Genomic DNA, 9,073 nt, shown 5'->3' with positions numbered 1-9,073 from the left:
CTGGGGAAACAATAAAGGGAAGAGTTTGTTCAAGAGCTGCCCCTGTAAGGAAACAGAAAGAACCCTCAGGCTGGCATGGGCATGAGGATCCAGAAAGGAGAGGGGGCAGAAGCAGAGACAGACCAAATGACCTACAGCCACCAAGGTGACTAAGATTGTCTCCCTCCCTCCTCTGGGTCCCCAGGATCCAGAGGTCTGTTTGGAGGACACAGCCAGTGTGGAAAAAAAAGGAACTTGCAGTGCAAGGCTGAGAAGGGACCTGAGGAAAGGATGATGATTTTAGTGGTCCCAGAGGATGGAAAGCAGGGCCACCAGCATGTTGGGGAGGGGGCTGTGGATCCTGTTGAGGTGACCCCTGCCAGGTTGGGCAGAAGCACCTTAATGTGGCCTTGTGCTCAGCTGGCATGTTTCTGCCTCCCAGCTGGACCACAAAATGGGACTAAACATCCATAAAGTTCCCGAGGTGCCAAGGTGGCCAGAACCCCTCCCAGGGGCTGCCAGTCCCCCCTCTAATTGGTCTTAATTTCCATGATTTGCAGGTCCCAGGCTCACCCAGGGCCCGTTCCCCGTCATGATGAATGGGCAGGAATTGCCTGGTGAGCCAGCCCTCAGGGGTCTGGGCAGATCCAGCAGGGGCCACAGGGAGCAGGGCTCCCAGCTCTCTCCTCCTCCACCTGAGCCCAGCCCCATCCCCTGGGCATGAGCCCCACGAGAGCTCAAGTCCTTTCTTCCATCTGTCATCTGCAGGAGGGCCTCCACCCTATCATGCAGCACCAGGGTGGGAAAAAGGACTGAGCTTAGTACTTGGGTTCAGGTGGGAGCTCTGTTGCACACCTTGGGAGCCTGGCCCAGGGCTGGGTGCATAGAAAGCAGCAAACGTGTGACTCCACTGTTCAGCTGATGTAGGGGGAATTGGCCTCTTACCATGTAGAACTTGTACATGTTCCACTGCCTGCTCTCTGCTTTTGTCACAGGGACTGAGGTACAACTATGTGGAGCTGTCCTAGTTTGGATCCTAAATAGATTACTCCTATCAAAGTAAGCGTGGGCAAGTTATTCAGCTTCTCTGCACCTCTGTCTCCTTATCTTTAAAATGGAAGCAATAACACAACCTACTGTTCACTCACCCTTTGTACGAAAAGACTGAAATATGTTGTGGTAGGCAAAATAATAGACTTTAATGGTTTCCATCCCCTAGTCCCTGAGAACTGGGAATGTCTCCTTGTACCTCAAAAGGGGCTTTGCAGATGGCATTAAAGTGCAGCCGTGTTAGTCAGCTTTCTGTGACTATGATAAAATATGAGATAAACAACTTAAAAGGAGGAAAGATTATTTTGGTTCACAGTTTCAGAGGCTTCAGCCCATGGTCATATGGCTCTGTTGCCTTTTAGCTTGTATTGAGGCAGAACATCATAGCAGGCACATGTGTTGGAGCAAAGCAAAAGAGAGGAAAAGTGGGGTCCTAATATCCCCATCACAGCATGCCCAATGTCCTAACTTCCTCCCACTAGGCCTTTCCTTCTAAGGATTCCACCACCTCCCAATAGTGCCACAGGTGGGACCAAGCCTTTAACACATGGCCTTTGGAGGACATGAAGAGCCAAACCATCCGGGTGTGGCAGCCAGGTGCATGCCTTAATCCCAGTACTCTGGGAGGCTAAGGCAGAAATTGCAAATTCAACCCCAACCTGGCCAACTTAGAGACTTAGTGGGACACTGTTTGAAAATTTAAAAATAATAGAAAGAGCTGGGGCTGTTGTTCAGTGCAAAGGCCTTGGGTTCGATCCCTAGTATTGTCAAAAAAAGAAAATCCAGACCATGATAACGGCTCTCAAAATGGAGAGACCATCCTGTATTCCCTAAGTGGGTCCAACCTAATTACCAGTCCTTAAAAGTCCTTGACCTCTTCAGGCAGAGAGAGAGAGAGAGAGAGAGAGAGAGAGAGAGAGAGAGAGAGAGAAGGGAGGACATAAGAAGCAGCAGAGAGATGCCTCGTTGGCTGGCTTTGAAACTGGGGGAGGCACCATGAGCCAAGGGAGGTAGGTGGCCTCTCAAAGCTGGAAAAGGCAGACATGTAAGCCTCTGGAAAGGAGTGCAGCCCTTCCTACACCTTGGTTTTTAGCCCAGGGAATCATGTGTCACATTTCCAACCCTCAAAAGAATTGCAAGATAATAAATGTGTGTTGCTTTGATCCATCGAGTTTGTGCTAAGTTACTACAGCAACAATAGGAAATGAATACACATGTGTGAGCAGTTTTAAGAGTATCCAGCACATAGTAAAAGCCCAACAAATATCAGCTCATTGTTATTCTTCTTACCATTGGTATTGGTCCAAGTGGAGGACGCACAGTTGGTTCTAGAGCAAGCTGCTCAGAGCTGCCATCTCACTGCCCTGGGGAATAAAGACTGGATGTCAGAAGGCCAGGGGGTAGGAACATGCTCAAAACAAAAGTATCACTTGGCACAGCCACCCAGCAAGAGCAAGACAGATGATGAACCCCCCTGCGGTCTCCTTCTTTTAAAGAGCAGGGACAGTGGGCACCCGGGAGAGAGGGGTGGGCCTGCCTGGCACAGGCATAATGACAGTCCTATAGTTGTCCCTGCAGAGATGACAGCCATCCCAGCCTCGCACAACTAGGTCTGCTGAGGAGGCAGAGTGGCTGCAGAAGGCTTGGCCATGAGAGTGGTCTGGAATTCAAACTGTGTACCTGCTGTACTATGCGGAAATGAACAAGAGGTGCAGCAGAAAGGACTGAGTTAGACAGAAGTGAGGACTTCCTGTTGGCCAGATAATGTGAGATTCACTCAGAAGAAAGGCTTCTGAGGGCAGGGCCAGAAAGGGAGATGAATGGCCTCTAGGGGTGCAGTCTGGCTGATTGGCTCTGGGTCACCCTCATAGATCGGGGACCCTTCAGTGCCCTCATCCTCACCTCCTGAACAAGGGAAAGTGAGGCTGTGCCCCCCAGACCTAGCTTCCCTGCCCCCTGCTTTGTGGAAGTCTTCATGTCCCATCCTCCTCTTCAATGACTCCCACATCCTCCCTGGACAGTAAGAGGGGTCAGAAATCTGTCCCCAGTAGATCTTCACCATCGTTCTCATTTCCTCAGAATTTCTGCTGCCAATGAATGTGGAGGCCAAACTGGTGGCTTTTCTTCGTTCTTGGTCCCAGAGTAAAAGCCTTCACCTTGGGCCAGACTGAGACCAGTATAGATACCAAGACTATCCTACTGCACTTCCTGCCCTACAATGCCTCAGGGACAGGGGCCACTTCCCAATGGACCTGTGCCCAAAGTCCCTGTGAGATGGTAAGTTTCCTGAGGGCAGGGCCATGCCTGTCTGCACACCGCACCAGAGGGCCTGGCAGGAGGGGCCCCAACTCCAGGCACTGGAGAAGGAAAGCCCATGAAAGAGGGGAGGCCCTGGGAACCGAGCTCCTCCACACTCCCCCCAATGAGAGATTGGCAAGAGGAGCCACTCCAAAGGGGCCAGCTGCTTGGGGTGGCTACAGCAGCAGTGAGGCTGGAGGCCATAGAGTCATTGCTCCCAGAGCACCCTGACCTCGGCCAAAGGGCCCATCCCATGCGGTTGTCCCATCAGCTCAGGTTGCCTCTGTACCCCACCCTCCCTTTTCTGCTTTCTAGCTCTGAGTTCGTGCTCCCGCTGCTCCTGCCCTGTTTCCATGTCCTTGGACAGCAGAACCTCTGCCTGATCCTCCATCTTTCTCATGAATTCACTCCCTTTAGTACCTCCCACTCCGGGCTCAGCGGGCCAGTCTTCATGGGCCCTGCACATGGTACCTCTGCATAGTTAGAAAAGATGCTTCTTTCTCCAGATGGATGTAGTCCCCTCCAAAACACATGACCCAGGGAGAAGAACATTGGCCAGATTTCAGCTCCCATCTACTTCTTGGCCAGGTATCTTTGCACAGTCCACAGCCTGCCCACCTCCACCCAGACGAACTGTTTAATGGACTCTGGGGAATGTACTTGCTGAAAGGTGCTGATGGGATCAGTCTTGTCCCTTCATTTTACAAATAAGGAAGTAAAGACCCAGAAGAGCAAGGTTAGTTTATCCAAGGTCACATGGCAAGTAGGCAGCAGAACCAAGGTCAAAGACCCCGACAGCCTGACTCCCAACCAGTGCTCACTCCCTCAGCTCACTGTACCCAAGTCTCACTCTTGGGGACAGATGGCAAAGCTGAGACAGCAGGAAGGCTCCCAAAAGCAGCGCCTGGGGAAGCCTTCTCGAACTAATTAGAAGAGAAGTGATAACTTCATCTCAAACTCTGTCTAGACATAAAATTAAACATAAAACTCTCTGAACCATGTACCAACCACCTAACCCTTGGCTGGTGTGGAACCTAAATACAGAGCTTCCCTATTTATTTCCCATCTCTTAACCACACTTATTCTACACTTCTGCCAACATTGGTGGAGGCCAGCGGATCTGTCTGGGCCTGGCGGTGCACAGGTGGAGCTTCTCGCTTTGGAAGAACTCCGAACACTCATGCCGATAGGCTGACTTTTAAATGAGATGATGGTGATGAAGGAAGAGGGGAGGGAAAGAGAAGGAAGAGGAAGAAGAAAGGCAGGCCTGAGGGTGTGGCTCAGTGGGAGAGCACTTGCCTGGCATGAACAAGGCCCAGAATTCTAACCCCAGCACTGCAGTTCCAGTCATCTTAGTTCCGTATCCAGGGTCCCTAGTTGCCTCTAATACCACTGATCTCTGCCCACCCCCCGACCCTCGCCCTGGCAGTGGCAGTGAGGAGACACACATGTGCATGTCTGTTCTCCCCCTTCCCCTCTCATTCCTCTCTGGGTAGTGTCTGCAACATAATGATCAAATTAAACTCAGGCAGAGCCAAACATCCTGGTTTTGATTGCAAGCTTTGCCATTTTCTGGCTGTGAGATTTCTGGTAAATGCCTTCATGTCTCTGGGCCTCGATTTCCTCTTCAATAAAATAGAGATAATAACAAACATGACCTTGCAGAGTTTTAAGGTGATTATGAGAGACCATACATGTGTGGCACCTCACTCAGTGCCTGTAGAGAGTGGGTACTAATAAATACCTCGGGGTGCTGTTTTGTGACACTTTGTTCTGGCCATGTTTTCCTGTAGATATGGAGGGTGGAGTGTAGTTCTGTATGCCTGGCACAGTTTCCAGGTCAGTATTCCAGCTTCAGCAAGATTGGACTGGGTGGCGGGGGTGGGGGTGGGGAGGCTTCCAGTCACAAGGAGTAATCAAGCAAAATTTTCCTGAACATTTGACCTGCTGTGGCAGAGGGTGGTGTGAGGGGGAGGGTCTTCCAAAGTCCCTTCCAATCCTGATAGCCTGTGAATATGTGAAGAAACCCATACCCAGGCATTCACAGGGCTACAGCCTTGCCCACAAATGGGGACACACTCTCCGCACTGGCTTTGGGAAGCAGGAAGAAGTGTGAGAAACCAGGCAAGCCAGCATCTCCACCCAGTCTCCGCCCAGCCCCAGCCCAATACTGTGTACACACCCACTGGCAGCCAGGTGGCCAACAGGAGTTTAGGGAAGGGACCAAGACGAATGTCAGGAGCCTGTTTCCTGCCTGCCCCTTTTTATGGTACCAACTGCCAGGCACTCCCCACCTCCACAGCAGCCTGGCCCCCAGACGCAGTGGGGGGAGGGCAGCAACCAGGAATGGGGCTAGGTGGGTGGGTGTTGGTTGTACCTCTGACATAGCTGGATGGATAGGGCTTTCAGGGCAGTTCTGGCCTCTAAAGGGCAAGGTGCCCAGAACTGAGACGCTGTGAGAGGTAAGAACTTCCTCATCACAGAGGAAATCAAGCAAGAATCTGGAGAAGGGTCAGAAGCCCCACACGTAACGGAGGCGCACATCCAGTTCCGCCATCTTAGTCCAGACAATTGACAGACTTTAGGGGTAAAGGAGAGAGATTCAGGGTATCCTTACTGTCAAAAGTATTCTTGCCCTGACTTCTCCCCTCTCCTACTCCCACCTCACCCATCGGGTCCCCAACACTTCTTCCTGCCATCCAGGACAGAGGGCTGAGCTTGTACCCAGGGCAGCAGCCAAAGAGGCATTACTGCATATTATTTGTCTCTGCAGCTCCTGCCACAGCAGCTCCTCCTTCCTAGCAGAATTGGCTTTGCCTGGTATTTAACAGGGCCTCTTAGTGCCACGGAAGATCTTTGCCAAGGAGAGGAGCCCACAGGCTGCAGTGGTGGGGGTGCAGGCGGGAGGCAGCCCACCAGCTGAGGCTGGAATAAACCATTCACTGATGATTCTTCCCAGGAGGCTTGCAAAACTTAGCTGAGGAGCTGGCAACTGAGAGGCAGGGCTCTTCCTAGGACGCTCTGGAGGCCCTTCCCATCCCCCCCCCCCCGGCCCTAGAGTGGTGGGCACTGCAGAAGGCAGTGTCTACACGTGTGTGTGTACGTGTGTGTGTGTGTGTGTGTGTGTGTGTCCGTCAGCGCGTGTGTCCTCTCAGCTTCCCTACCACACCACAACCCGGCTACTCTTCCCAATCAATGGACTCTTGTGGCAGAGAGAGGCAGTAGTGAGGACACGAAACGTGAGTGGAGGGCCACCTCCTGCTTCCCCAGGAGTCCGTTCCGGCTTACTGTTGTCGGGGTTACTCTGGAAACCCGTACACGTTCGCTCCCCGGAAGTCTCCGCACTCTCTGGACCGGAGAGAACAAAACAGACGGAGGCAGTGGCCAGAGCGTCGGAACTCTGCGAGGTGGCGTAGTCCGCGGATCCCATGGACTGGGAAACGAGACGCGCAACTCCCAGGCTCCCTGGCCGCTAGGTGGCGCTGGGACCGTTGTGCTCGCCCCACAAAGGGGCAGCCCCAGCGTCAGCGGAGGCAACCAGCACACCTGAAGTGGGCTGGGGTGAGAGGTGCCTTCTCCAGCACGCACAGAGAGAGGGAACAGGGAGACAAGATGGAGGCATTCGCACATTCATTCGTTCCTTTACACACGTCCATGGAGTCAGAGGGACAGTTCCACATCCTTCTCGCAAAAGTCTAAATGTCCTTGTCCTCAAAAACAACTTCAGAGACTACAGCTACACACAGGAAATGTTCTTCCAAGGTAATCTGTGCCAACAGCCAAGGGAGAAGTATAGTCAGTGCTCTAGATTCTGAAACAACGGAGCAACAAGACAGCAAGGAACTCTGAGATGGGCGGTCTTGGCCATTCCGCCACAGACCAATCAGATGGCTGAGAGTAGTTCATTCCTACCAGTTCCTGCTAAGGCCCTGAGAATTCCATATGACCAGGCAGACACAGCCCCTGTCCTCAGGAGTGTGTGGAATAGGGAGGGAGAACGACAGCAGGCAGATAACTACACAAATAATTACTTAGCTCCAGCTGCCATATATGTGTTCCAGACACTCAGCCCAGGCTGCCTACCCCAGGCCTAACCAGGGCTGGCTTTAGAGAAGACTGTCAGGAAGAACGTGAACCTGCCTCCTCTTAGCACGACATAGAAATAAGAAAGGGTTGAGTACCATCAAGGATAGGATGATTACTTCCCTCCTCCGTGGAAACTGAGCACGAGAGGAAAGTAGCCAACATTTACCCAGGCATTCTATATGGCAAGCATGGTGAATGTCTTCTGGTTGAATCTTTACTAGAGCTAGGATTGGAACACATGACTTCCTGACATCCAAATCCCACACCTCTTCTGCTATAATACACTGTCTCTGGGACCAAGTTGAGATGCTCTCTGAGGGCTTCAGCAGTAGGGAAGGAGAGAAATCAGAAAGAGAAAGGAGCCAGGCAAGCAAAAAGCCTCCAGACGGGGGCCCTTGTCATCTCCTCCAGCTCATCCCAGACAATCCTTTCTCAGCATCTCCTGACCAAACCACTACCCACTTAAAATTCTGCTCAGTTTCCTCTCTGCTCTGACTCCAAATGTTTATCAACACATGCTGTAATGTAATCAGCTCCTGGGAAAATACACACCAGGTAACGGATGCTGACAAGAGTGTCAAACAGATGTCCCTTACCTGCCCCTCCCTTCTCCCTCCCTCCAAGCCAGAGCTGGCACATCCAGGAGGCCACTTTCCAGCCTTCGCAGTGGAGGCATTTCTCAGGAAGCTGCCAGGGCAAGGGACAGCCCTGGCACTATGGGGCCCCAGCAGCGTGCCAGGAACTGTGCCATGGCCTTGGTACACCTGCTCTCATCTGGTCCTCACATGGCACTGTGAGTTCGTCTTACCATTCCCATTGTGCAGGTACAGAAACTATGGCCCACAGTGTGATGAAACCAGCATGCCACTGCAGAAGAAGTCAAAGAGGGGGTCAGTCACTCTCCCTGTCCTTTCATCATCAGGGCCCTCCTAGTGGCACCAGCCTTTGAAGGGTGCTCTGACCATCTTTCAAAATTCTTGGCTCAGAGGCCAGGTATAAGGGGACAGTGTGCTCCTGCCCCAGCCCAGTAGGAGACAGAACTTGATGGGAGAAGGAGGTTCCCACTGTGTGCCAGGAGAGAGGGGCTCTGAGGGAGGGGATGCCCCTTCATTGTCCTTTTCTCCTCCCCTCTCCTGAACCAGAGCCTAAGGATCCATAGACCAGTTGGACAGAGGGGAGAGGAAGTGCAGAGTTGGGGAGAACCCAGACGGAATATGAGATCTCTCCTGGGACCTTCTGGGTCCTCCAGGGATCAGGGATCAGCTGTCTGAGGCTGGGCTATCCTAAAGGAAATCAGTATTTACTTTTCCCTCCAACACATTCAATTGCTCCTTTCATCTGACAGGGAGTTGTAAATGAGACTTTATGGGATTTCTAATGATGGCAGTTTCCCCTTATCAGCCTCCAATTCCCACTTCTCTGCCAGGGTTGACTCCAGAAAATGTTTTGACCAGAATTAAGAATCTAGTAATCCCCTGCCCCAGCCTCTGCTTTCCATACCGAGAGCTGGAGGTTGTCAAATCAACATCTGAGGGCCAAGGAAGCTCACCATCAAGTTTGATATGGGTTCCCAGCCACTTTGCAGATGGCACATTTCAGCTCCCTGGCTTCTGGATCTCCAGCCATAAACCCAGGGAAATAATGCCTGCTCCACCCACCT

The 9,073-nt window shown here is 52.2% G+C and overlaps 1 long non-coding RNA gene across 2 annotated transcripts in view; it reads right to left on the bottom strand.

Moving 5' to 3' along the window:
- The window catches only part of LOC101714320 (uncharacterized), a 96,035-nt gene extending 87,864 nt beyond the window's left edge, over window positions 1-8,171 (bottom strand). The window contains exons 1-2 of one of the 2 annotated variants that reach the window (XR_205747.4): window positions 6,616-8,171; window positions 2,320-2,393 (exon numbers count right to left, since the gene is read on the bottom strand). This is a non-coding gene — a long non-coding RNA (uncharacterized LOC101714320). The remainder of the gene's footprint in view (window positions 1-2,319; window positions 2,394-6,615) is intronic. The other variant, XR_015451692.1, reaches the window with a different exon arrangement.
- Window positions 8,172-9,073: the final 902 nt, after the last annotated feature.

The sequence above is a fragment of the Heterocephalus glaber genome, unplaced genomic scaffold (genome assembly GCF_053883595.1).
Source record: "Heterocephalus glaber isolate CG9 unplaced genomic scaffold, H.glaber_assembly_v1.0 deba00001429, whole genome shotgun sequence".
Lineage (NCBI taxonomy): Eukaryota > Metazoa > Chordata > Mammalia > Rodentia > Bathyergidae > Heterocephalus > Heterocephalus glaber.
Note: the sequence above shows the minus strand (reverse complement) of the source record. Positions and strands in the feature narration are given on the sequence as shown.